This window comes from Bison bison, unplaced genomic scaffold (assembly GCF_000754665.1).
Source record: "Bison bison bison isolate TAMUID 2011002044 unplaced genomic scaffold, Bison_UMD1.0 scf7180017864533, whole genome shotgun sequence".
In the NCBI taxonomy this organism is placed as follows: Eukaryota; Metazoa; Chordata; class Mammalia; order Artiodactyla; family Bovidae; genus Bison; species Bison bison.
In genome coordinates, this window is record NW_011495082.1 from 10,911,980 (window position 1) to 10,917,682 (window position 5,703).

Below are 5,703 nucleotides of genomic sequence, written 5' to 3' on the forward strand. Positions count from 1 at the left end.
GCATATTGAGTGCAGCACTTTCACAGCATCATCTTTCAGGATTTGGAATAGCTCAACTGGAATTCCATCACCTCCACTGTTTGTTCGTAGTGATGCTTTTTCTAAGGCCCACTTGACTTCACATTCCAGGATGTCTGGTTCTAGGTAAGAGATCACACCATCGTGATTATCTGGGTCATGAAGATCTTTTTTGTACAGTTCTTCTGTGTATTCTTGCCACCTCTTAAGGTCTTCTGCTTCTGTTAGGTCCATACCATTTCTGTCTTTTATCGAGCCCATCTTTGCATGAAATGTTCCCTTGGTATCTCTAATTTTCTTAAAGAGATCTCTAGTCTTTCCCATTCTGTTGTTTTCCTCTATTTCTTTGCATTGATCACTGAGGAAGGCTTTCTTATCTCTTCTTGCTATTCTTTGGAACTCTGCATTCAGATGCTTATATCTTTCCTTTTCTCCTTTGCTTTTCGCTTCTCTTCTTTTCACAGCTATTTGTAAGGCCTACCCAGGCAGCCATTTTGCTTTTTTGCATTTCTTTTCCATGGGGATGGTCTTGATCCCTGTTTCCTGTACAATGTCACAAATCTCAGTGTATAGTTCATCAGGCACTCTATCTATCAGATCTAGTCCCTTAAATCTATTTGTCACTTCCACTGTATAATCATAAGGGATTTGATATAGGTCATACCTGAATGGTCTAGTGGTTTTCCCTACTTTCTTCAATTTCAGTCTGAATTTGGCAATAAGGAGTTCATGGTCTGAGCCACAGTCAGCTCCTGGTCTTATTTTTGCTGACTGTATAGAGCTTCTCCATCTTTGGCTGCAAAGAATATAATCAATCTGATTTCGGTGTTGACCATCTGGTGATGTCCATGTGTAGAGTCTTCTCATTTGTTGTTGGAAGAGGGTGTTTGCTATAACCAGTGTGTTCTCTTGGCAAAACTATTAGCCTTTGCCCTGCTTCATTCCGTATTCCAAGGCCAAATTTGCCTGTTACTCCAGGTGTGTCTTAACTTCCTACTTTTGCATTCCAGTCCCCTATAATGAAAAAGACATCTTTTTTGGTTGTTAGTTCTAAAAGGTCTGGTTTGTTTTCACAGAACCGTTCAACTTCAGCTTCTTCAGCATTACTGGTTGGGGCATAGACTTGGATTACTGTGATATTGAACAGATTGCCTTGGAAATGAACAGAGATCATTCTGTCGTTTTCAAGATTGCATCCAAGTACTCCATTTCAGAGTATTTTGTTGACCATGATGGGTACTCCATTTCTTCTAAGGGATTCCTGCCAGCAGTAGTAAATATAAAGGTCACTAGAGTTCAGCAATGAATTTGGAAAAGTTACAGGATGCAAAATTAATATACAGAAATCTGTTGTGTTTCTATAAACTAACAACAGCAGATCAGAAAGAGAATTTAAGGGGGAAATCCCATTTTCTATTGCATCAAAAAGAATAAAATACCTAGGAATAAAGCTACCTAAGGAAGCAAAATGCCTGTATTCTGAAAAATATAACTTGATGGTGAAAGAAATAAAAAATGACACAGATAGGATATGCCATGTTCTTAGATTGGAAGAATCAATATTGTAAAATATGAATATACTACCCAAGGCAATCTACAGATTCAATGAAATCTCTATCAAATTATCAATGACATTTTTCACAGCACTAGAATTTTTTCAAAAATCATAAAATTTGTAGGGAGACAAAAAAGACCCTGAATATCCAAAGTAATTTTAAGAAAAAACAGAGCTGGAAGAATCAGGCTCCCTAACTTCCAATTCTAGTACAAAGCTATAGTCATCAAAACAATGTGATACTGGCACAAAAAAATTGAAATATATACCAAATGGAACAGAATTAAAAGCCCAGAAATATTCTACAGTCAACTGATGCACCTATGGTCAACTCCTGCAGTTACAGTCAATCAATCTGTAACAAAGGAGGCAAGAATATACAACAGAGAAAAGACAATGACTTCAATAAACGGTGCTGGGAAAACGGAACAGATACATTTGAAAAAAAAAATGAAGCTAGAACATTCTTTAATGCCATACCCAAAAATAAACTCAAAATGGATTGAAGGTCTAAATGTAAGACCGGATACTAAAAGCTCTTGGAGAAAAACATAGGCAGAACACTCTTTGATATAAATTACAGCAACATCTTTTTGGGTACACTTCCTAGAGTAACAGAAATGAAAATAAAAATATATAAAATGGGACTTAATTAAACTCAAAAACTTTTGCACAGCAAAGGAAACCATAAACCAAACAAAAAGACAACTTATAGAATGGGAGAAAATATTTGCAAACAAAGCAACTAAGCAACTGACAAGGGCTTTATCTCCAAAATTTAGAAACACCTCATGCAGCTCAATATCAAAATAAACAATCCAGTCAAAAAAAAAAAAGGGCAGAACACCCAAAGAAACATTTCTCCAAGGAAGACATACAGATGGCCAATAGGCACATGAAAAGATGCTCAACACCACTATTAGAGAAATGCAAGTCAAAACTACAATGAGGTACCCCCTCACACCAGTCAGAATGGGCATCATTAAAGTCTATAAACAGTAAATGCTGGAGAGGATGTGGAGAAAACAGAATTCTCCTACCCTGTTGATGGGAATGTAAATCGATACAGCCACTATGGAGAACAATATGGAGGATCCTTAAGAAACTAAAAATAGAGCTTCCATGTGACCCAGCAATCCCACTCCTTGGCCTATATCTGGAGTAAGCCATGGTTCAAAAGGATACACGTACCCAATGTTCATAGCACCACTGTTTACAATAGCCAAGACATGGAATGAGCCTAAATGTCCATTGACAGATAAATGGATAAAGAAGATATGGTACATATATACAGTGGAATATTACTCAGCTATTAAAAAGAATGAAATAATGCCACTTGCAGCAACATGGATGGATCTGGAGATTATATCATACTAAGTGAAGTAAGTCATAAAGACAATTATCATATGGTATCTTTTATATGTGGAATCTTTAAAAAATGAACTTATTCACAAAACAGGAACAGACATAGAGAATGAATTCATGGTTACCAAAGAGTTGGACAAGACTTAGTGACTGAACAACAAAAAGCTAAAAAAAAAAAAAAAAAAAAAAAAAAAAAAAAGGAGTTACCCAGGAGTGAGCATGTTCTTTGCATATTCCAAAAGAAATAATAAAAATATTGGTTTGAAAACATAGATTGTTGTTCAGACATGTCCAACTCTGCAACCCCATAGACTGCAGCAAGCCAGGCTTCCCTGTCCATCACCATCTCCCTGAGCTTGCTCAAACTCATGTCCATTGAGTCAGTGATGCCATCCAACCATCTCATCCTCTGTCGTCCCCTTCTCTTCTGGCCTTCAATCTTTCCCAGCATCAGGGTCTTTTCCAATGAGTCAGTTCTTCACATCAGGTGGCCAAAGTATTGGAGCTTCAGCTAATTTCCTTGAAGTGATGGGAGTGGATGCCATATCTTATTTTTTTGAATGTTGAGTTTTAAGCTTACTTCTTCATTCTCCTCTTTCACATACATCAAGAGGCTCTTTAGTTCCTCTTCACTTTCTGTCATAAGGGTGGTGTCATTTGCATATCTGAGATTATTGAGATTTCTCTCATCAATCTTTATTCCAACTTGTGCTTCATAGAGCCTGACATTTTGCATGATGTACTCTGCATTTAAATTAAATAAGCAGGGTAACAATATGCAGCCTTGACGTTCTCCTTTCCCAATTTTCAACCAATCTGTTGTTCCACGACTGGTTCTAACTGTCATTTCTTGACCTGCATATGGATTTCTCAGGAGGCAGGTATCCCCATCTCTTTCAGAATTTTCCAGTTTGTTGTGATCCTCACAGTCAAAGCCTTTAATATAGTCAAGGAAGCAGAAGTAGATGTCAACTATATTTTCTACAGAACCATAGTATCATGCTACCAAACAGTTCTCATGCTCTCTCACATGAGACAGGGGAGAGGAAAATGTCTATTTGCCACATTAATATTACTGTACACTGTACATCTAGGTATTTCTGTTATTGTAATCATAAGATATGACAGCCTATCTCATTGAGGCAAGAAGGATATGTAGATCTGGGAAGTGATTGATGAGGGAATATTTGATCAGAAACTAAGGAAGGACCTTGACTCCAGAAACGAAAGATTTGATTCTTCATTTTGCTAAAAATGTGAATATCTCCCAAATAAGAAATGAGAAATTAATAGCAGGCTGAAAATGTTCACTGATGGATAATGAGTCAGCTTCTATCAGAAGAACTGATTCCAACCTCAGAAGAAAGATGACATCTGAGATTCTAACCAATAAAGAGATCAGAGCTCAATAAAATAATCTGAACAGTAAATGGATTCAATAAAGAAGGTGACCAAAGGTAGAGAGAGCTTTTACAGGATAGGGAATGTATTATAGGTCCAGTAATAACCCAAAGTCAGAGAGTCCGGGCAAGATCTGAGAAGGCCGGGGCAGCTGCAGAGAAGCACTGCAGAGCTGAGTCACTTGGGCCCAACATCAGAGATTCTGGTTGTTCAGTCGCTAGCCTGCTTCAGCAGCAGGGCCACAAGGAGGGGAAGAGTCCAGCCATGAGTGGGTGGCTCAGCCAAAGATGTCAAAATGAAACTCGAGTTAAATTAGTGAGAATACTGGGCTCTTCTGTTTCTGTAGCATTGTGTTGGCTTTGTTTTCCCTCTCTGAGCTTCCCAGTCCTGGTGGTGGTTTGCTAAAGTTTTACAGCATCTATATTAGCCTAGCCATCCAACAGTCCCCCTTTCTAAAGAGTGAACACTGAAAAATTATAATACAGTACAATTTTATATTACTCATTTAACCTTTGTAGTGCACTAGTAAATAAAATACCCAAACTACTGAAATTTCTTTTTTTTTTCCTTTACCTTCCTTCTTTTCAACAGATATTAATTGATGCAGTGAGTAAAGAGAAGCAAAGAAATGCACCAGAATAATTTAGGGAAGTTGTCTTAGCAAAAGAAGATTCCTTACCTCCACCATGAGAAATTCTGATTCAACCGATCTTGGTTGATATATACATTAAATTCAAGGGAAAGTATAAACTTTCTCTGAGGAAAAAAAAAAAAATTTTTTTTTTTTCCATTTACACAGCTGCCCTGAGGACAAAGGGAATTCTCCATGTCTTAGCTGGAAAAGTAGGAGGATTAGTGAACTCCTGAGGGCCAGACCTCAAAAGTAGGCAGCACCAGCTATTTGAGTTCTGGAACCTTGGAGGAACTACTGAAAATATTGCAGACAGAGGAAGAAAGAGAGGCGAACTACTGGGGTCCAGCCCCGGTTGGATCCAGGGATTCCCTCGGGAGGACGGCGTTGTCGAAAAGGAGAGCAAAGCAGAGAGATTAGGGGCTCATTATAACTGGTTTATGCGGAAAGTCAATAAAACCCGTGACATCAGGTTTGCTCTGACCACGGAGGCCACAGGCACCCTCTCAAATCGCTGAAGGTGCCCCACCTTAGGCACCTTCTCAAGTGGGTCTTAGAAGCCCAGGCAAGTAAGTGGTCCCAGAGGACCCCCACGCTCCAATTAAATGTCCTGAAGGAAGAACAGAAAAGAAAAGGAGAGAAAAGGAAGCAAAAAAGAATGACATGGGGAGACCAAGCTTTGAGCCAGGCCCGTAGCTTTATTTTCAAAGGGAGCTTATATACCTTAAGTTGT